Source organism: Helianthus annuus, chromosome 16 (genome assembly GCF_002127325.2).
Source record: "Helianthus annuus cultivar XRQ/B chromosome 16, HanXRQr2.0-SUNRISE, whole genome shotgun sequence".
Classification (NCBI taxonomy): Eukaryota; Viridiplantae; Streptophyta; class Magnoliopsida; order Asterales; family Asteraceae; genus Helianthus; species Helianthus annuus.
In genome coordinates, this window is record NC_035448.2 from 107,427,120 (window position 1) to 107,449,828 (window position 22,709).

The following is a 22,709-nucleotide window of genomic DNA, read 5'->3' on the forward strand; positions in this document are numbered from 1 at the left end:
TTTTATTTATCATATGAGATCAGTAGAAAAAGGTTTGGTATCAAAATGATTTGTAAAACTTATTTATAGGCCAAAAGGGCAAAACCGACAATAACCGAATCAAGCTTGGAACCCTATGTTATGCTCAGCCTAAAAATAAATAAAAATCTTCAAAAATCCGAAAATATTATATTACATCAGTGGGTAAAAATTTTGGTATCAAAAATTGGGTTTAGATAGGCTATATGCTATTTATGCCGTTTAATTAATAAAAGCTTTTCATTTACGCTAATGAGCATAACTCCTAACCTAGACCTCAAACTGATGTCAAATTTTAGGGACAAGTCTATAAATTAGTAATGAAGGTTTCTATTCTTTTACTTTTTCAAAAATCACGTTTTAAGGTGAAAAGGGCATAATAGTCAACATTAAGCATTTAACGGAAACATGCATATGAATCGGATAACTAATGAACCAAGTTGTATAATCACAGAGGGTTATACTAATATGAAACCTGGTCCTAATAAAGCTTTAAGGCATTTCTAAATTATGCTACAATGGGTCAGAACTAAAAGTCAAAGCAAAAGTCAAATTATGCGACTTTCGGTTCCGAACCGAGCCTAAACTGAAAATTGTCGAGTTGAACATGTTTAGACATGTTCTTATATTAATTACCAAGTGATATTAGTGATAAAATAGGTTGCATGGCTTCTACATTGTTAATTATGCATTTATTTGAAAATAAGCTTTCTGTTGACTTTTTATGATTAGCTTTGACCCGACAATTGACCTACTTAGAGTGAGAATCAGAGAGTACCCTTTTAAGGGTTTATTACCCACATAATTACCAACTCATAGGTACTTTCAATTCGAGATTTGACTGGATAAATTTTGAATAATCACGAAGTCAAACCTTAATTACGACGGTTTGACTTTAAGCTAATTAACTAAGCAAAACTGAACTAAAAAGGGTTAAGGACACTTACAAAGGTCCTAAGCACGATTAGTGACTTCTAGGAATTGTCCTTGAGCTCCAGCAATCTTCAGATTTGGAGTTGTAGAAGTTTGCAAGTGAAGGTGTCCAATGTTGCAAACTTGGGAGCTCTTATATAGTGAATTTGATGCAAGTAGATCATGCCAAGCAAGTCTACAGATGTTATGGGATCATTACAGGTGCCCCTATTGCATGAAAACTGGTTGGTGTAGCCCCGGTATGTAAAAACAAGGTTTTAAGTTGGTTAACAGCTTTAACAGGCAGCTACCTGTGATTCCTGTCGCTGCAGGTCGGACGCGGCCTGCGTAAGGATCCATAAGGATCTTATGCGGACAGTATTAGTCCCCGGTTTAGGTTACAAGTTTGGCACATTTTACATTTTGGCCCCTGGTCCTTTTAAAAGTGGTTTTAAGTTCCTATTTTGCACTTTTAACCTTATAACTTGACTTTTAAGGGCTCCATGACATAACCAAACTCCGTTAAGTCCTCGGTTAACTTTGTGATCACCCGTAAAGCCTTAAATTTCAACGTTGACGCTTTTAACCCCTCGTATACGAATATTATCATAACTTTCTCATACATTATCGAAACCTTGTGAAATTTTTATCACTTATTCTCGTGAGCATAATTAATCGTTACAAAGATTCAGGTTTGTTAAAAGGTCACTCAGAGGTATACTTTAAACATGTTGACATATTTAACCCAGTAGTTTGTAATCTCTCACTTTCTTTCACAACTAGCTTCGTGTGATCCATGATTTATTCGTTTAAGGGTATAAACATCATGTAGGGTTATTTAAAGGTACATTTATCCATTGTTGACATTTTGAACCCTTTTACACACGTAGATTCCTTGTTTGTCAACTTTAGTCCCTCTGACTTAATTCTTTACACGTTTAAAGTCCATGACACGTGTTGATATATTATTGGACATAAATTTTCGAGGTGTTACACTTTTCGAGGAGCTCTTGGAGTTGACTAGATAATTCTTGCATTTCAGAGGGTGCAAGACGGTACGGAGCCTTAGCAACAAGAGTCATAACAGGCACGAGGTCAATGCGAAAATCAACTGAAAGGGGTGGAGGAGGACCAGGCAGATCTTCAGGGAAGTCACGCACCACTGGAACATCATTTATGCTCTTTCCCTTGCCCTTTTTTCCACAATGTGGGCTAAAAAGGCAAAGTATGGTTTACGTAAATATTTGTTCGCTTGTGTGCAGGACATTAACCTTAGTCCTTTTGAAGGTCGGTCTCCATAGACACGTAGAGTGTCACCAGACGGAAGAGGCAAACGAACATACTTTTCGTAGCAAGCAATTTCAGCATGGTTTTCACGAAGCCAATCCATGCCTACTATGATGTCGAAACTACCCAATTGCATAGGTATAAAGTCGATAGTGAAGATATGATCGTTGAGGGTAAGAAGGCAATCGTGAAGAATGGAATCGACTAAGATAGACTTGGCATTGGCGACTTCGACAGAAAACAACTTAGGTAGCGTAGAGCGTGTACAACTTAACAAAGATTCAAATTCTAAGGACACAAAGCTTTTGTCCGCACCAGTATCAAATAGTATCGAAGCATAAAGGTGGTTAACAAGAAACGTACCATTAACGACGTCATTGTCATTGCGCACCTTATTCACATTGAGGTTAAAAGCTCGCCCTCGTGGAGGTTGTTGTTGTTCCTGATTAAGTTGAGGACACTGAGGACGAAGGTGAGTTGCATCACCACATTTGTAGCAGGCTCGAGCTGGTTTAGCATTTTGTTGAGCAGGTTGAGCTTGTGGAGCTTGCTGAGCTTGTGGTGTGGGGTTGTACTTGCAGTAGCAGTGTTATGGCCAAATCGATTACAATGGGTACAATGACGGCAATTTACGTTGGTAACGTGGTGAAATTTGAAAGTGGTACACTTGGGATGAACCCCAGTGTAGGGCTTTCGGTCGTTTACAGGGTTAGGTTGTAATGCTTGAGGGTTTGGCAGAGTAACAACCGCATAATTCTGACTAGAAGCCTTCCGCTTCTTGTTCTGGTTCTTTTTGGCTGATTCGGATGAAGAAGGTTCAACAGTGGCTTGGTGTGTGTTTTTCGAGGAAGCTTTTTCGGCATTCCTATGAAGAACGATGTTGCTGTTTAGGCAAGCAGCCAAAGATATGTTTCCTCTATGGTTGCTGGAAGAGCAGCTTCCATAAGGTTCATGAAGGAGTCAGGGCAGCAATAGATGTATTTGTTGATTTGCTTTTCAGGTGTATCGACCTGGCTAGGACATAGAATGCTAAGTTGCTTGAAACGGGTGGTTAAGCCATCGTTATCATCGTCGACTTGTTTCAGGAACCAAAACTCATGTTCCAACTTCCTGAGCTCATGCGAAGGGCATAATTCTTCCCTCGTGATCCTTTTTAGTTCAGCCTAAGGTAAGGCGTGGGTGACATCTTCTCCTCTTATGCCTCGTTCAAAGGTCCACCGGTCCAGGGCCTTTGAGCGAAACACCCCAGTAGTGTTTTGGGTGCGTAAATCGTCAGGACAACCACTCTGACGGAAAGCGATTTCCATAGCATCAAACGAAGTGAGCAACGCTGTGGCACCATCCTCGGCCTAAAATTCCAGGGGTTTGCAAGACATAAATTGCTTGAAGAGGAATGGCGCTTTAGGTTGCTCGACCTTGGATTCGACAGAGCCCTGCTCGATGGAGGGTTGAATCTTACTCACGATGTCGGGAATGACTCGGGCCATTTGGTCGGCCATTTGTTCAGTGATTAAACCCACTAACTCTTGTTTGGAGATGGATTCGGAGTTGTTGGAGTTCTTCTTTGAGCCTGTTTTATACTTCTTGGTTTTCTTGGAGGATCCAGAGTTTGGTGAAGACATTTAGAGATTCAAAAGGGATGAATAGGTGAGACATGATCATAATGTTTGTTTAAGAAAAATCATTTTCATCAGATGAATCACATAGCATAAAGCGTCACATAACATAAAAGTGTTCAAATTGATTCACATAGCATAAAAGGTTCAAACGTTTCATATAGCATAATATGCTTAAATAGCATAATATAGCATAATCATGGTTTCCACATAGCATAACATGAATTTCACATAGCATAATCATGAATAAAGGAAAGCATCGTAAATTTAGTTTGTTCACGAGAGATTATTATTGTTTTTGATTGCGATAAACATGCGAAATGTGTAACGGTTTTGAAATGAACGAAGGTTCAAGTATAAAAAATCACATATAAATCGAGATACATAAAATAGAGGCTCATAACACATTGGATTGTTTTGGGTATAGATACGTTGACTATTCCAAAGTGGGTCGAAAGTCCTTTCGAATTAGAGAAAACGTCCTTTGGCCTATAGGTAAGATACTCTCGTTGAGAAGCGATTAACGGTATCTTACCCTTCCAGTTACTACATGTCTCTAATCGATTGAAACAATCGGGACTTTGGCGAGATTGAAAATCGAGGAATGGGACTTAATCGACAAGATGCGAGTTTCACCCCTAACTTGACGATTTTGTACCCTAAATGTGGTTGGTACTCGTCGGGTCAAAATATAATTTTAACACTTTGACGAGGGTCCACTAGAGTTGAAATGGAAATTACCATTAAGTTGTGGTTTCACTCCTAGCTTAATGGTGTAATTTCGTGCAAAAATAGTTTCGGACGGAATGAGAGTCGTTTACCAAATTGTGGGTTTCACGCCTATTTTGGTAAAGTCGTCTCGTTTATGTTACGAGTGTCTTCAAATAATCCAACAAGTACAAAGACTTGTATAATATGGGTAAACAATATACGTTCTGGAATTTGAAGTAAAAATGATAAGATTTGACCCGTTTCGATAAACTTACGTAAACCAGTTACATAAGTTTAACCGTACGCATATAAGCGATATCGGGTAACCGGATGAGTCAAAAACAAGTTCTATATGCCAATATACTTTAAATAAGTTGTAACATCAGTAGGTTAGCAACTTATATGACCATGATGGTTTTAAAATCAAAATATGCACCGTAAGGGCATTCTAGTCATTATGTGACATAGGATAAGAACTTGCATAAAACTGATATTATGAACATGTTCATTTTGTAAAAATACTTTATTTATGATATAATATCAGTAAGTAATCAAACATGTATGAGTTTTATGATTTAAGACCAAACTATGCATCGTAGGGGCATTCTGGTCATTATATACATAGTTTGAGAACTTGTTTAAAAATCTGAGTTATGATCACGTATATTCTGTGAAAACACTTTAGTTATGTTATATAATCAATAGTATTTGATTTTTTGTGATAGTTATGGTTTAAAACCATACTATGCGCCAAAAGGGTGTTTTAGTCATTAAATAACATAATTTACGATCTTGAATCAAAACTCAGGTTATGATCAGTTTCATAATATCAAAATATGTTAATTATGTTAACATATCAGTAGGTAAATCATTTGTAAGTTCATTGTTTTATGTAGAAAGGGCATTTTGGACAAAGTTTGGCATATTATGGAAACTTGCATATAAACTCAGAATCTGATTATGATCATGTAGTATAACCTCAGAGGGTTATCCTACATTATATTACGATCATACTACAGCTTAAATTTAGTAGCTAACTTAGCTAAATCGGGCCAGAATCAAAAGTCAAAGCAGAAGTCAAACTGCTTGACTTTCGGTTGCGAACCGACCCTAAAACTGGAAATGACGAGCCGAACATGTTCATACATGTTCAAATAGTTATTACAACTTATTTAAGTGTTAAAATATTGTTTATAACATTTACATAATCAGTTTATAACATTTACGAAAAACTGACTTTTGACTTTTTAAATGATAAAACTTTGACTCGTCATTTGACCTAGTTAACGTGATTTTCAGGAGGTGCCCTTTTGAGGGATTAACAACTACCTAATTACAATCACGTAGCCATCTTCGACTCGAACAATGTCTGGGCTGTAATGGTCTAAATCGAGAGTCAAAGCAAAAATCAGGTTTGCTTTACTTTTGGCTATAAAAGCCTATAAAACGAAAATGCAGAGGAAAGGAACACTTACAAGTGATCCTTGGACGAATATGAGATCAAGAGGATGCTCCTTTCAGATAGGAACTTCCAGATAGAATAGAGGAATGATTTTTAAGAATGGTGCAAGGAAATAAGTTCAACTTAGCACCTATTTATACGCGTGGAGCTCAAAGGAGATCATCACAGGTGTTAGAGTCTTGTTAGAGATTAGTACAAGTGTCTCTGGACGTGGCATAAGTAGCTATAGCCATGGAGCCCCTAGTTTTGAAATGGTGGTATACTTGGAGCCCAAACAAAAACATTGCAGCTGGCGACCTTTTACGGACCGTAGTGGTATACCCTTTGCGGTCCGTAAAGACCATGCGCTCCTGATTTCTCCGCTTGCTTGCGGACCGTATAGACCAAGGGTCTATGGTCCATATACGATGATCAAGAACAAAAATAAAAAGGCGTTGCGGACCGTATAGCATCAAGCTTGAGGTTCGTAAAGGGCCACACAGAGGCATACTTTGAGCATGTTGACACCTTTAGTCCCTCCACATTCATACTTTCATTTACTGTAAAAATAGTCCCTCCCGTCCAACATTAGGCACATTTGGGAATAGGGACATGTGTCAGTACATTACCGGAAATGAATTTACGAGGTGTTACATACGCTCTACGCTTAACTAAAACGGTTAACCCACCAACTTTATGTTGACACACTATTACATGCTTTGCAGGTCGTTAGGTACGACTCGGATGGGAACTTGCAGCTTGGAGAGTGTCATGGCTTTTGGTTAAACCGTTTAAATTGTTTTGCTAAATAACTATGGTTTTCAATTAAGTATGGATTGTATACCTTTGCTTTCGTTGATAACTTAAACTTATGTTTTCAAACTTCTAAATCTATTATCATGATTCATGTTGAATGTGGGAGTTAAATGTTTTACAATTAAACCTGAAATGGTTCAACATGATTGGTGGCTTGATCTTGGAATGTCATGCGTCTTGCGGTAAGACCCCACATGTGGAATTTGAGGGTGTGACACTCATGGTCACCATGACCCTCCACATCAGTGTCATGTGTAATGCTCTGTATTTTTGTACTTTCTTTAATTATAATGATGTAATCGTACTTCTATTTTTGGAAGCTTGTATTTGTATTCATTTCCAAATTTGTAATCCGAGGCTTTATCATAGTGAAATTTCATACTTTATACATACGTATCATACATAAAATCAACCGTCAAATACGTGTTTACTTGCAATCGGATACTTGTTATACATTCGATACGTCATTCACGCATTCATGATACTCAGTTATGAATACTTAAGCTTTCCATACTTGAAAACATACAAAATAGTAAAGCTATTGCATAAAATGATAAACCATGAAAGTTCAGGGGTTGAAATGTAATAAAAGCAAACTGTTATGGCCAAAAGAGGCGTCGCATCGCGCGACCCCCCACCCCCGTTGCTTTCGCATGACGCCAAGGGTAGCGATCCGCAGAATGTTGTTTCATCCTCATGCATCGGTCACCTTTTCCTTTCCCAGTCACCTTTAAACCTCATTAACTGCTAGACCCTAATCCTCCATTATAGAACCAAGCCTCCATAAGTTGTATTTCCAACTCTCCTACACTCTCAAACACTCCCAAATCAGTTGTATTTGCAAGTTGTGGCAGAATTATCTAAGTGCCAAAGTGAGCACCTATCTCACCTTTCTTCATGTTTACTTCATCTTTTCTTCTTCTTGATAGCTTGGAACACCTCTAGGATCGTTTCCACAAGTTTACTGTTGGTGCATACATCTGTCGACTTCGTCTTGTATCGAGTCTTACACTAGATTTGTTAGATCAAGTCACGTAGTTCAGGAAAATAGAGTTTTAGAGATGATTTCCCACGAAATGTTGATTTCCCACGAAATAGACATGGCACTTTCGTGGGGAATTAGAATCATTGCATTTTCATGGGGAATCAGAAACTCTATAAATAGGGAGTTTAGTCATTTCATTTGTAACTTTTCCCATTCCAACAGCGAAGCTGTAACACCCCGAAAATGGGATTAGTAATCAAACTCCGTTAATACTGAAAGACGGGTGAAATACCGTTAGTGGTAAAATTTAACCCGAAAATATTATGATTTAAAGGAATAATCCTAATATTAAATACAACGTGAATAAAAGCTTTTAAGGGAGTAAGTTTATAAGAAGTCCTAGTTAACGGGACTTAAAATAAAACAGGTTATAACTCCCGGAACCCACTAAATAACTAGGAATATCAACTTAGTTAGTCTAGTGTTTTAAAATAATGAGGGAACTTGATGTAATAACCTTTATAAACCTGGGTAAAGTAGAGGGTCTAAAATGGTTAAGATGAGAAAATGGGTTTTTATTAATTAAAACTAAAAACACCAAAACACACACCTTTGTGTGTGTTCTGGTCGTACAAAACACAGGAGCCAAGAAGGGCTCTCAAGCTTAAACCCTAACAAGCATAAAATCAACAAATTGAAGGGGTAAATCCAACCTAAATCGAAATCCAAGCACGAATTCATGATCACCTCGATGAAGGGATCATAAGGTATGCCAAATTTCATTATTTAGTTCCATCTTGAATTCTTGGTGAACATATGAAATCGAAAATTTGGCTTGCATGATTAAAGTTTGGATGAATTTAGGATGAAATCATGTCTAGGAGTAAACCCTAGTCAATAACTAGTTGAATTAGTGTTGTGATGTGTGTAAGATGCAACATATAAATTACATCAAATGAGGCATAAAACTAACCCTTTTTAAGTACTAATGTTGGAAAAAGAGTGTTTTTGTCTTCCTTTTGTATTTTCAGGATTAAATGAGCTCAAATTAACAAGAAAAGGAACATAAGTGGATTGCCCGACCCCTCGATAGCATCCTCCCAAGCAAAACAGAAAAGGCAGAAGACTGAACACGCCCCGTGCTCAGCCAGCATGGGGCCGTGCCCAAGAAGCAGCAGAAAAGACAAACCTGTAGAAGCTTCCATTGCCCACCACGGGGCCGTGCCCAGTGAACACGGGGGCGTGGCGAAAGTACTGCTGGCGCATTAATTGTAATTGCGAATTACAATTAATGAAGAGAGAGAGATTGTCAGACGGGCACGGGGCCGTGCCCAGCGGACACGGGGCCGTGCCCAGCCTTCTGTTTAGCCTATAAATAGGAGTGCTTGGTTTCATTGCAACTCATCCCTTGGCACACCACCTCTCTCACACTTCACCCACCACCCACCACCATCATAACACCATCATCCACCACCATCATCCATTGTCCATCATAGAGTGTGTGAGTCGTCTCGGGATCCAAGATTGATCGTAAGAGTTCTTGACAATCAAGGCCATGTTTGCCTAAGTCTCTTACATCACTTGGTGAAGACAAGTGTTTAGTATAATACTTTTTATTTTTTATCTTTTGCACCTTTTATTTGGTTTTGTATTAATGACTTTAATAACTAGTTGCTTATGTTGAAGGTGATTCTTCCTTATCGTTTGTCCGTGGTGTCTTGGCATTATTTTACTGTCTATATAAAACAAAAGATTTTCAACATTCATATCTCCACGGTCTATATGGAGGTATGTTGGCTACCTGGTCGGGGGTTAAGGGAACGGTTTGGTAAGGGACTTGCCCTTGTTTAGCGTTTAGAGTCTTAGCCAGCCGATTATTAGATATATTTTAGGAATAGATTGTTGTGGTCATATAGAGATAATCTTTTGTATTTATTGTATATATCGTTTCCTTATTATTTGGTTGTACTCTTCCCTATATATAGGGCCTTTGTTTATCAATAAAGATCATCGAATATTTTACAGCCATATTGCTTTTATGGTATCAGAGCCATAACCGACTTCTGATTACTTTCTCTCGTTTCTTTCTTTCCATTTTTTCCGATCCCTAAACCCTAACCGGATACGTCCGGCCTCGTCATCATGCCGCCAAAAGAAGACATTGCTGAACCATCGAACAAACCCAATTCCCTCCACCCCGCCTACTCAGTGTCGAATATTCAATCCAAGATCCGAACTTTGGACGGATCGAAGGTTACGTATTCGGCCTGGGTTAAACTGTTTCGCCTTCATGCTGTTGCGTATAAGGTGTCAAACCACATCGATGATTCAGCCGCTCCGGCCACTACATCGCCAGAATACGACGAATGGAAGGAACTGGATGCATTGGTCGTTCAGTGGATCTACAGCACCGTTTCAGATGATCTTCTGAAACAACTCATGCATACGACTGTAGCCAAAGCGGCTTGGACGAAGCTCGAAAAAATTTTCTTGAGCAACAAAAAGGCTCGCGCTGCGGCGCTCGAGACAAAGTTCTGCAATCTTACTCTCACAGCTTGCTCGTCGGTTGACGACTACTGTCAACAGCTGTCCGATTTAGCAAGTCAATTGGCCGACGTTGATCAGCCTGTCACCGAATCCAGACTTGTTCTTCAGCTGGTTCGCGGCCTTCCGTCTGAATATAACACTACAGCATCCTTGATTAATCAGCAGGGTGTTGATTGGGACCAGGCCATCGTCATGCTTAATGATGAAGTTATCCGCATTGAGGCACAAAAGGGCTCACAAACAACTGTTTTGGCTGCTACTACTGCGCCAACTTCTGGGTCAGCAGCCGGCTCTACTTCGAACAGCAACCAGCATTCTGAAGCATCCTATTCGGCCACCAATCGCCGAGGCAGCAGAGGCCGAGGCGGGGCTTCAAACCGTCGCGGCAGGGGCAGAGGTCGACCACAGAATCAGTCCCCCTGGACCGCCTATCCGGGTCAGCAGCAGCCTTCGTTTCCCACTTGGGCTTGGTGGACACCTCCACCCTGCCCGTACCCGACCCAGCCACAGTGGTCCGCAAATAAGCAAACCGACCCAGCTTCGGTTTCACAGGCTCAGTTCACAGGTTTTACTCCGGCTGCTGGTTATTCTCCGGCTCAGTTTGCACCACCCGGGTTCACTCAGCCCGTGTAGAACCCCCTATGCCCAACCGATTTGAGTGCTGCAATGGCTAATATGCAGGTTAACAGCCCTAATATGGCTTGGAACTCAGACGTTATGGATACAGGAGCCGAGTCCCACGTCACTAAAGACCAAGATAAAATTGTTATCCCTGATTCTATTCCTGTGTGTCGTAATATTTTGGTCGGTAATGGTATGTTTTTACCAATTCAAGGATCAGGTACGGGCTTTCACCCTTTACTAAACCGAACCTACATACTCCCACACATCCTTTACAGCCCGCAAATAATTAAAAATCTTATTTCTGTCAGACGTTTTACTCGTGATAATCAAGTGTCTATCGAATTTGATCCGTTTGGTTTTTCTTTGAAGGACCTCAAAACTAAGAAGACACTATCTCGCCACAATAGTACCGGGACTCTTTACACGTTCACGCCGCCTCAACTGCCGCCTCAAGCCACCTTTATTGCTTCCCATCACCTACCTTGGCATGATCGTTTAGGACATCCCGGGGCGCAAGTTCTAGACATTTTAAATCGCAATTTTAATTTTCATTGTAATAAGGACAAAAGTCACCATCTTTGCAATTCTTGTCAAATTTCGAATAGTAAACGATTACCTTTTTATTCGTCTAATACATACACTTTTGCTCCTTTTGACATTATTCATTGCGATTTATGGACTTCGCCGATTACGAGTAAAACAGGCTATAAGTATTATATGGTACTAATTGACAATTTCTCACACTTCGTGTGGGTTTACCCCCTAAAATATAAATCCGAAACCTTTCCAACTTTTGCCAAATTTCATCAATTAATTCTTACCCAATTTAACCGCAAAATAAAAACCTTTCAATGTGACTTAGGGGGTGAATTTGACAATTTAGCATTTAAAACGTTTGCTCAACAAAACGGTTTGCTTTTTCGTTTTTCCTGTCCTCAAACATCCTCTCAAAATGGAAGAGCAGAACGTATGATTCGCCGCTTGAGTGACATAATTCGGGCTCTCTTAATTCATGCGAATCTACCTCCTTCCTTTTGGGTTGAAGCCTTACACACTGCCACTTACCTTCACAATATCTTACCAACCAAACGCCTAAATTTTTACACACCTACCTTTGCCCTTTACCTCCGTCACCCTGATTACGAACACTTACGAGTGTTTGGTTGTGCCTGTTACCCTAACACATCCGCTACCCAGCCTCACAAACTTCACCATCGGTCAATGCGTTGTGTCTTCCTCGGGTATCCACCCGACTTCCGTGGCTACCGTTGCTTGGACCCTACCACAGGCAAGGTGCACATTTCCCGCCATGTGACCTTTGATGAGTACGTGTTTCCGTTCACACGTCCTAATCATCCTACCTCCTACAAATTTTTGGACGACACCACCCCACCGGGCTTCACTTTTCATCGGCCCGTTAACCAACCCGTTCCCGTTAACCAGCCCGTTTACCAGCCCGTTACCCAGCCAGCACCCCACCCGGTCACGGCCCCATACCAGTTTACATACTCCCGTCGTCCTCGTAATAACACCGGCCCGTCCAACCCTTCTGTTCCACCCACACCAGCCCCTATACCTGTACCAGCCCCTACACCCATACCAGCCCAAGCCCAGGCCCAATCCACCGCTCCGCTTACTAACCAACACCCTATGACAACTCGTTCCAAATCCTGGTCCAACTCTTCGGCCATACACCACACCCTCAACCTTTCACCGGTTCCTACCTCGTATGCCAAAGCCCTAACTGATCCTAATTGGTTACATGCTATGCAAACCGAGTATACGACATTACAGGATAATGAAACATGGGAGCTTGTTCCCCGTCCACATGACCGTCCCGTCATGCGTTGCATGTGGTTATTTAGGCATAAATTTAAATCGGACGGATCCTTGGTACGTTATAAGGCTAGGTTGGTGGTAAATGGAAATTCACAAACAGTTGGTGTTGATTGTGATGAGACATTTAGTCCGGTGGTCAAACCGGCCACTATTCGCACAGTTTTGTCTCTTGCAGTATCTCGGGCTTGGTCTATTCATCAGCTTGATGTTAAGAATGCCTTTTTACATGGGGAACTACATGAGACCGTATTTATGCATCAACCACCGGGTTTTTATGATGCACGATTCCCTAATCATGTTTGTCGTTTGAAGAAATCGCTATATGGTCTTAAACAGGCACCAAGGGCATGGTACACCCGGTTTGCTAATTTTATCACTTCCAAGGGGTTTCGTAGCAGCACTTGTGATCAGTCATTATTTGTTTATCAACAGGACTCGTCTAATATTGCATATTTATTGTTATATGTGGATGATATAGTTCTCACAGCTTCCAATGACTGTCTTTTAAACAACATTATTTGCACGCTCTCTAGGGAGTTTGCCATGACTGATCTGGGCCGGTTACATCATTTTTTGGGGATAAAGGTTACTCAGCAAAAGAACGGTATTTTCTTGTCACAGGCTCAATATGCAAAGGATATCATTGCTCGTGCTTCAATGTCTTCATGTAAACCGTGCTCAACACCGGTTGATCTGTCATCTAAGTTGAGTGCTACCGATGGGGCTCTGTTCGCGGACCCGACACTATATCGGCGTCTGGCGGGTGCATTGCAATATTTAACTTTTACACGTCCCGACTTGTCTTATGCAGTTCAGCAGGTGTGTCTCTTCATGCATGAGCCTCGTGATCCTCACTTTGCATTTATGAAACGTATCATCCGCTATTTGCAAGGTACAATTGACTACGGTATACGGATCCTGAAATTAGCCTCCTCTGATTTGGTTGCTTATTCTGACGCTGATTGGGGCGGTTGCCCAGATTCGAGACGCTCCACATCGGGTTATTGTGTTTTTCTTGGTGACAATCTCATATCATGGTCCGCTAAACGTCAGCCTACTGTCTCACGCTCTAGTGCGGAAGCTGAATATAGGGGAGTTGCGAATGCAGTCGCTGAAACAACGTGGATTCGTAATTTGTTGTTTGAACTCCACACTCCTTTGACGCGCGCATTAGTGGTATTTTGTGACAATGTTTCAGCGGTTTATTTGTCCAATAACCCGGTTCAACATCAACGGACCAAACATATAGAGATTGACATACATTTCGTACGAGAGAAGGTTCGTCTTGGGCACATTAAAGTTCTTCATGTCCCATCCTCTATGCAGTACGCTGATATATTTACTAAGGGATTATCTCGTGAACTATTCCAATCATTTCGGTCCAGCTTGAGCGTTTGTCCTCCGCCCGCTCAAACTGAGGGGGTGTCTTAGCCAGTCGATTATTAGATATATTTTAGGAATAGATTGTTGTGGTTATATAGAGATAATCTTTTGTATTTATTGTATATATCGTTTCCTTATTATTTGGTTGTACTCTTCCCTATATATAGGGCCTTTGTTTATAAATAAAGATCATCGAATATTTTACAGCCATATTGCTTTTATAGAGGTCCTGCAAGGGACCTGGGTCAAATTTAGTAGGATCTCCTTCAATGCCCATAGGTATTGGATGGCGGGGATCCAAACTCTTTGACCCCCTCATAAGTTAACTACTATTAATACTATAACCCGGCTATTTAGGACTGTATCCCTGCTGACTCAGACTACTTAGTCGAGGGTAACGTCACCTCCAAAAGAGGGGCCTACCATAATTTGCATTAATAACTTAATTCATTATCTTTCAATAATCCGACCCTTTAGGATTGTATCCTTGCTGACTCAAACTACTGGGTTGAGGGTAACGTCACCTTCAAATGAGGGGCCAACTACAATAACTAAGATAATCTCTTAAACAAGTGCAAAAGTGCGAAAATAATCAAAGGTTATACTAATACACGAGTCGGATCCAAGTGATTCATCTTGTCTATCTGTTTTTATTTTTATTTTATTTTTCAGCATTTAGTTAGCTTTTATTTTCTTAGTTTAAAAATCTTTTCTAACATTTTGATTTGGTTAGACGTTGAGAATAAACCGGTACTAAAAGCTCTTGTGTCCTTGGACGACCTCGGTATCTTACCAACACTATACTACGTCCACGATGGATGCACTTGCCCATATGTGTGTTTAGTGTTAGTAAATATCATGTTTTATAAATTTAAAACTTGGCTAAAAGTGTAAAAAGGGCTTAAAATATACATCTAAAATATATTACACCTAACGCACATCATTTTGAAATTATAAAGTTCATGATCATCCATTATGGGTGTTTAAATGGGTTTTGTAGAAACATGATGAACACTAGAACCATGATTGTCAAACTAGTGTTATTTAAACTTTATGAAGTTAATCTTGACATTTAACCATGAATTTGATGATCTTCTAGTAAAAGATGTTGCAATTGGCAAGATAGGTAGCCATAAGTTTGATTGTTAAATTCTATAAAAGAATGCCCATTAGGTGTTTGTTAAAATGCCTAAATGAGAAGTAAAGTGCTGAAATTCAAGTGAAACGCGTAATTGGCAAGCTTGACTAATTACATGAGATATGGGATAAAACAGGTTCTAATCATAATGTTGATCTGCCTTAATCGTGCATATTATATGATTAAAGGTAGTTGACTTTAGAAAGTCGAACTAACCTATGATGAAGTCGAATAGAAGTTTCGACATAAAGTCCGTAAGATGAACTAGTCATAATAATGATGACTAATCTAACCATCTTACGAATTATGATGCTAGTTTGACTCTTGACAAGCTTGATGGAGGCTTGGGGAAAGAAGCGGGTCAAACGGATCGTATACGCGGAAAAGAGCATAATCCGGATACTAGGTAAGTTAAAGCTTACACCTTTTATTAACAACTATTGGTTTTATAAATTATGAATAATCAAAAGTCATATTTGACTTATGATGTTTTGACCCATCATGTGCGGTTCGGAACAAAAGACATTAATGATAAAACCATGTTGAATGATTAAAAAGAGCTAATAAGATCATTTAGTCATGCAATGACTAATAAATAACGAGTTCTGAATGATTACCTTGTAAGGTAAATCAATACAATTAATAAGGGTAAAACGGTAAGGTGGTCACTAGTTGACGATAACCGTTAGTTTTGAAGGACACTTTATGGCGTAAGATATAAAGGGGTCAAAATGATCAAGAAATAGATTTATAAGGAAAATTGACCGTACGGTGTAAACCGGTACAAGTCATGTAGACGAGAGGATGATAAATCCATCTCGCAAAAGTAAACAGTCATTTAGACCAAATGGGTCAAAAGGTGAAAATATCACCCTTTGACAATATCGACTAATGGTTTGTCGAGTTGTATGATTACAGGAATAAATATCGATTGAATGTTGACATCGCTATTACTTAGCGGCTACTAAGGCAAGGTATCGAAACGGGTCAATATATTGATCCGAGCCAGGTTTGTATAATGATTCAACTCGTCATGTAGAACTTGAGGTTCTATAAGAGTTAGACAAGGATAAAATATAGATATTCGGTTATCATTAAGGTAAACCGAATAAATTGGGTCATGATTATGGTATTTTAGAAATATAATGGTTTCTAAACAAGATTATAGTTTTAAAAGTGGGATTTTGGTCGAACATGGCTTTAAAGGTCCTTCGTCGTAATAGGAGGGTAAAAGTGACCAAAATGCCCTTATAAGTGAAATTAAGCAAACGACCCCTAAAGGTTGCTTAGAAATGAGTTTTGTGACCAAATAGATACTTGTATTAAGTGTAAAAAGTGAAATATGCGAATCCTTGGGTCAAATGACTCTATATGAGTCTTTGCCGTAAAATGATAATCCGAGGGGTAAAACTCGGAATAAATAGATCTCCACATTAAATCCTCCACACATATAGTTGTGGTGGAAGATAAATTGATAAATAATATGGAAGTACAATGCTAGAAGTGAATGGATATGAATTATGCGGTAAAAGTGCTTAAATACCCTTAACGGGTCAAAATAAGCTTCTAGTCAAAACGGGTTAAAGAAGGTATACAAACCCGTGATTTTGAGCCTAATATAATAGGAGATATTGAAATTATGAAGTTCATGGGTTTAAAGATCAAATAGGCATGTTTGTTTGATAAAATCACGAACGGGTCAAAATTAGGTAAAAAGGGTAATAAGCCAAAGATTTAAAAGTCTTAAATTTTGTTAATCCGGATGTCGGATTTTAACTCCATATGATGGAGAATTAAATTACGGACGCGTAGGAAAAAGAATCGTGTAAAACGGATTAAAAACGAGAGAGTTATGTCCGTTTCGGTAAGAACTAATGGCAGAGAAAAGTGCAGAGCTGACACGGCCGGGTGAAGGTTCTGTGAAAAATTTATGGTTAGCTGACACGGCGGGGTGGTTAATCCGAACCGGCCGGGTGAGGGGGCTGAAAACAAAACAAAAATAATTTCTTGTTTTGTTACGTTAAGCACGGAACTTGTTTATACTCGATTATTAAAGTGTCAAAACTAATTATTTACATGGTTTTGACCGTAGGTGAAGATGGACCTAATCCGGATGAAGATCAAGCGGCGAGCAAGAACCGAACACACGTTAAATGAAGCTTCCGCATCAAATCTTGATTTGTGTTGTTATAAGTGAATTATGTAAACACTTATAAATTGTTTTTGAAATGTTGTAATCATTTGGGAATGTTGGTATAACAAGTTTTGAAAAGACACATTTTAGCATAAAAATGTGTATCTTTTTATTAAAATATTAATAAAACCAGACGGGCGTTACAAGTTGGTAATCAGAGCTCAAGGTTAAAAAGAATAAAGTGTTCGGTTCGAGGCTTGATCGCAAATCCGGTAAGTACAAGTATGTTAATGGTTTAGCGTGTTAAAGTGTTGTAAACAACACATAGGGTTATCGTGTAATACACATTACCCTAATTAAAATGATTGATATAGTTGATGAAAATACGCGCGTTGACGCATATAGTAGAAAAAGCCTTGTATTATAATACGGGCGATTATTGAAGTTGATATTATTAACTCTTGTAAATGTTTTAGTTGAAAGACACTCGCATCTAAAGATAGCGGGAGTCTAACAAATTGCGGACTTGACGGAGGAACGGTCCAAAGTACGACAAGTAGAACATACTCACCAAGGACCTAAATCACGTAGCGATCGCGAACAAGGCTAATGGCAAGAAAAGCCTGTCAGGGCAAGCATTATATAGTAATATGCAACAAATACGTAGAGATTGAAAGTTGCATATGTAGATTGAAAACTTGGAAAAACCCGAATAGAAAACCTATCCGGGATATTGCTTCCAAGAGAAACAAATAGAGGTTACATGGGGTGTAATGTGAAAATTATAAAAAGGTCATGTATACCAGGTGTTGATCGCCTACTCTGGCCAAGTAGGTAATGAACGCATGATACCATGAACTTTTTATGATGGACACGCTTACACCCGATGTAGTAAGGACGGGGCGAGTGGGACAAATTAAAAAGTACCCAAATGAATTAGATAAGCAAAATATTTGATCATAATGTAAACGTACAACCGAGTGACGGAAGCGTATTATATTAGGATAATGAGCCCGAGAGAAGGGACAAAGAAACATGTAAAACGATTAAGATATGCACTGGGAGGAGGTGTACTTACACTCGAACCCGGAGAATGTAAACATGTAAAACAATTAAGATATGCACTGGGAGGGGGTGTACTTACACTCGAACCCGGAAAACGCAAACATGTAAAATGATGTAGACATGTATTGGGAAGGGGTGTACTTACACTCGAACCCGAAGAACATAAGCATCTAGAATGATCAAGATATGCATTGGGAGGGAGTGTACTTACACTCAAACCCGGAAAATGCGAATATGTCTCTAAACGGGTCGTTCTTGTAAAACGTCAAATTTGAAGACAAGGTCGGAATATAAAAATGAAGCGAGGTCTTAATGCATACCGGGAGGGTTGCAATAATAACGACTTCGGTAAAACACCCGGTTGATGGGTAAGAATTAAACACATGCGTAGACTGAGAAACGGGAACTCGGATGGAAAGTTAAAAGACTCGGGTTTTGAGTCGTAACTAAAAGACGACAAGGTAATGTAAATAGAAATTTTGAATAAATTATGTTCAACTATTTCAAAGTTGAACGGGTCAAATATAATATCATGCCGAACGGCATGAGTAAACGCAAGCGGGATAAAGGTAGCGTTAAATGCAAAAGAGTAATGAGCCCGGTAATGGGACATAACCAAATAAGAATATATGCAAATCAAATAACAGTAAGCAGTGGATTCGGTATAATTGAACCGAATAAATAAATTTGAAAACAAAAGAAATTGTTGCAAAAAGTGAAAGATTTCACTAAAGACCTTTAAACGGGTTAAAGTAACGGATTCATAAAGAATTCGATAGTATATGAAAGCGATGGATATCGCTAAGTTAACTAAACTAGTGGAAATAACGAGATTACGTTATTTCAAGTTGCACTATGTCGTATGAGATATGTAGACAATTAGTAACCAAACAGATGTTACCATACTTTTCTGGTAATACTAACGAATGGTTAAAAGTATAAGTAATGTTTAAAAGATTTCTCGGATCGAATACATTGAGTTTAAACTCAATGAATTATGTAAGAAAAGGTTTCGAGGACGAAACCTCTTTAAGGGGGGTAGACTTGTAACACCCCGAAAATGGGATTAGTAATCAAACTCCGTTAATACTGAAAGACGGGTGAAATACCGTTAGTGGTAAAATTTAACCCGAAAATATTAGGATTTAAAGGAATAATCCTAATATTAAATACAACGTGAATAAAAGCTTTTAAGGGAGTAAGTTTATAAGAAGTCCTATTTAACGGGACTTAAAATAAAACAGGTTATAACTCCCGGAACCCACTAAATAACTAGGAATATCAACCTAGTTAGTCTAGTGTTTTAAAATAATGAGGGAACTTGATGTAGTAACCTTTATAAACCTGGGTAAAGTAGAGGGACTAAAATGGTTAAGATGAGAAAATGGGTTTTTATTAATTAAAACTAAAAACACCAAAACACACACCTTTGTGTGTGTTCTGGTCGTACAAAACACAGGAGCCAAGAAGGGCTCTCAAGCTTAAACCCTAACAAGCATAAAATCAACAAATTGAAGGGGGTAAATCCAACCTAAATCGAAATCCAAGCACGAATTCATGATCACCTCGATGAAGGGATCATAAGGTATGCCAAATTTCATTATTTAGTTCCATCTTGAATTCTTGGTGAACATATGAAATCGAAAATTTGGCTTGCATGATTAAAGTTTGGATGAATTTAGGATGAAATCATGTCTAGGAGTAAACCCTAGTCAATAACTAGTTGAATTAGTGTTGAAATTATAAAGTTCATGATAATCCATTATGGGTGTTTAAATGGGTTTTGTAGAAACATGATGAACACTAGAACCATGATTGTCAAACTAGTGTTATTTAAACTTTATGAAGTTAATCTTGACATTTAACCATGAATTTGATGATCTTCTAGTAAAAGATGTTGAAATTGGCAAGATAGGTAGCCATAAGTTTGATTGTTAAATTCTATAAAAGAATGCCCATTAGGTGTTTGTTAAAATGCCTAAATGAGAAGTAAAGTGTTGAAATTCAAGTGAAACGCGTAATTGGCAAGCTTGACTAATTACATGAGATATGGGATAAAACGGGTTCTAATCATAATGTTGATGTGCCTTTATCGTGCTTATTATATGATTAAAGGTAGTTGACTTTAGAAAGTCGAACTAACCTATGATGAAGTCGAATAGAAGTTACGACATAAAGTCTATAAGATGAACTAGTCATAATAATGATGACTAATCTAACCATCTTACGAATTATGATGCTAGTTTGACTCTTGACAAGCTAGATGGAGGCTTGGGGAAAGAAGCGGGTCAAACGGATCGTATACGCGGAAAAGAGCATAATCCGGATACTAGGTAAGTTAAAGCTTACACCTTTTATTAACAACTATTGGTTTTATAGATTATGAATAATCAAAAGTCATATTTGACTTACGATGTTTTGACCCGTCATGTGCGGTTCGGAACAAAAGACATCAATGATAAACCATGTTGAATGATTAAAAAGAGCTAATAAGATTATTTAGTCATGCAATGACTAATAAATAACGAGTTTTGAATGATTACCTTGTAAGGTAAATCAATACAATTAATAAGGGTAAAACGGTAAGGTGGTCACTAGTTGACGATAACCGTTAGTTTTGAAGGACACTTTATGGCGTAAGATATAAAGGGGTCAAAATGATCAAGAAATAGATTTATAAGGAAAATTGACCGTACGGTGTAAACCGGTACAAGTCATGTAGACGAGAGGATGATAAATCCATCTCGCAAAAGTAAACGGTCATTTAGACCAAATGGGTCAAAAGGTGAAAATATCACCCTTTGACAATATCGACTAATGGTTTGTCGAGTTGTATGATTACAGGAATAAATATCGATTGAATGTTGACATTGCTATTACTTAGCGGCTACTAAGGCAAGGTATCGAAACGGGTCAATATATTGATCCGAGCCAGGTTTGTATAATGATTCAACTCGTCATGTAGAACTTGAGGTTCTATAAGAGTTAGACAAGGATAAAATATAGATATTCGGTTATCATTAAGGTAAACCGAATAAATTGGGTCATGATTATGGTATTTTAGAAATATAATGGTTTCTAAACAAGATTATAGTTTTAAAAGTGGGATTTTGGTCGAACATGGCTTTAAAGGTCCTTCGTCGTAATAGGAGGGGTAAAAGTGACCAAAATGCCCTTATAAGTGAAATTAAGCAAACGACCCCTAAAGGTTGCTTAGAAATGAGTTTTGTGACCAAATAGATACTTGTATTAAGTGTAAAAAGTGAAATATGCGAATCCTTGGGTCAAATGACTCTATATGAGTCTTTGCCGTAAAATGATAATCCGAGGGGTAAAACTCGGAATAAATAGATCTCCACATTAAATCCTCCACACATATAGTTGTGGTGGAAGATAAGTTGATAAATAATATGGAAGTACAATGCTAGAAGTGAATGGATATGAATTATGCGGTAAAAGTGCTTAAATACCCTTAACGGGTCAAAATAAGCTTCTAAGTCAAAACGGGTTAAAGAAGGTATACAAACCCGTGATTTTGAGCCTAATATAATAGAAGATATTGAAATTATGAAGTTCATGGGTTTAAAGATCAAATAGACATGTTTGTTTGATAAAATCACGAACGGGTCAAAATTTGGTAAAAAGGGTAATAAGCCAAAGATTTAAAAGTCTTAAATTTTGTTAATCCGGATGTCGGATTTTAACTCCATATGATGGAGAATTAAATTACGGACGCGTAGGAAAAAGAATCGTGTAAAACGGATTACAAACGAGAGAGTTATGTCCGTTTCGGTAAGAACTAATGGCTGAGAAAAGTGCAGAGCTGACACGGTCGGGTGAAGGTTCTGTGAAAAATTTATGGTTAGCTGACACGGCCGGGTGCTTAATCCGAACCGGCCGGGTGAGGGGGCTGAAAACAAAACAAAAATAATTTCTTGTTTTGTTACGTTAAGCATGGAACTTGTTTATACTCGATTATTAAAGTGCCAAAACTAATTATTTACATGGTTTTGACCGTAGGTGAAGATGGACCTAATCCGGATGAAGATCAAGCGACAAGCAAGAACCGAACACACGTTAAATGAAGCTTCCGCGTCAAATCTTGATTTGTGTTGTTATAAGTGAATTATGTAAACACTTATAAATTGTTTTTGAAATGTTGTAATCATTTGGGAATGTTGGTATAACAAGTT

The 22,709-nt window shown here is 38.6% G+C and overlaps 2 long non-coding RNA genes across 3 annotated transcripts; both read left to right on the forward strand.

Moving 5' to 3' along the window:
* Window positions 1-15,652: 15,652 nt before the first annotated feature.
* Window positions 15,653-17,484, forward strand: LOC110918055. The gene is made up of 3 exons (XR_002581046.2): window positions 15,653-15,723; window positions 16,236-16,326; window positions 17,410-17,484. It is a non-coding gene; the product is annotated as an uncharacterized LOC110918055 (long non-coding RNA).
* A 2,477-nt stretch (window positions 17,485-19,961) lies between these two features.
* Window positions 19,962-22,703, forward strand: LOC110916318. 2 transcript variants are annotated; one of them, XR_002579650.2, is made up of 4 exons: window positions 19,962-20,101; window positions 20,760-20,849; window positions 21,361-21,451; window positions 22,537-22,703. It is a non-coding gene; the product is annotated as an uncharacterized LOC110916318 (long non-coding RNA). The 2 variants fall into 2 exon arrangements; XR_002579652.2 differs by lacking the exon at window positions 21,361-21,451 and having other exon boundaries at window positions 19,963-20,101.
* The last annotated feature ends 6 nt before the right edge of the window (window positions 22,704-22,709 follow it).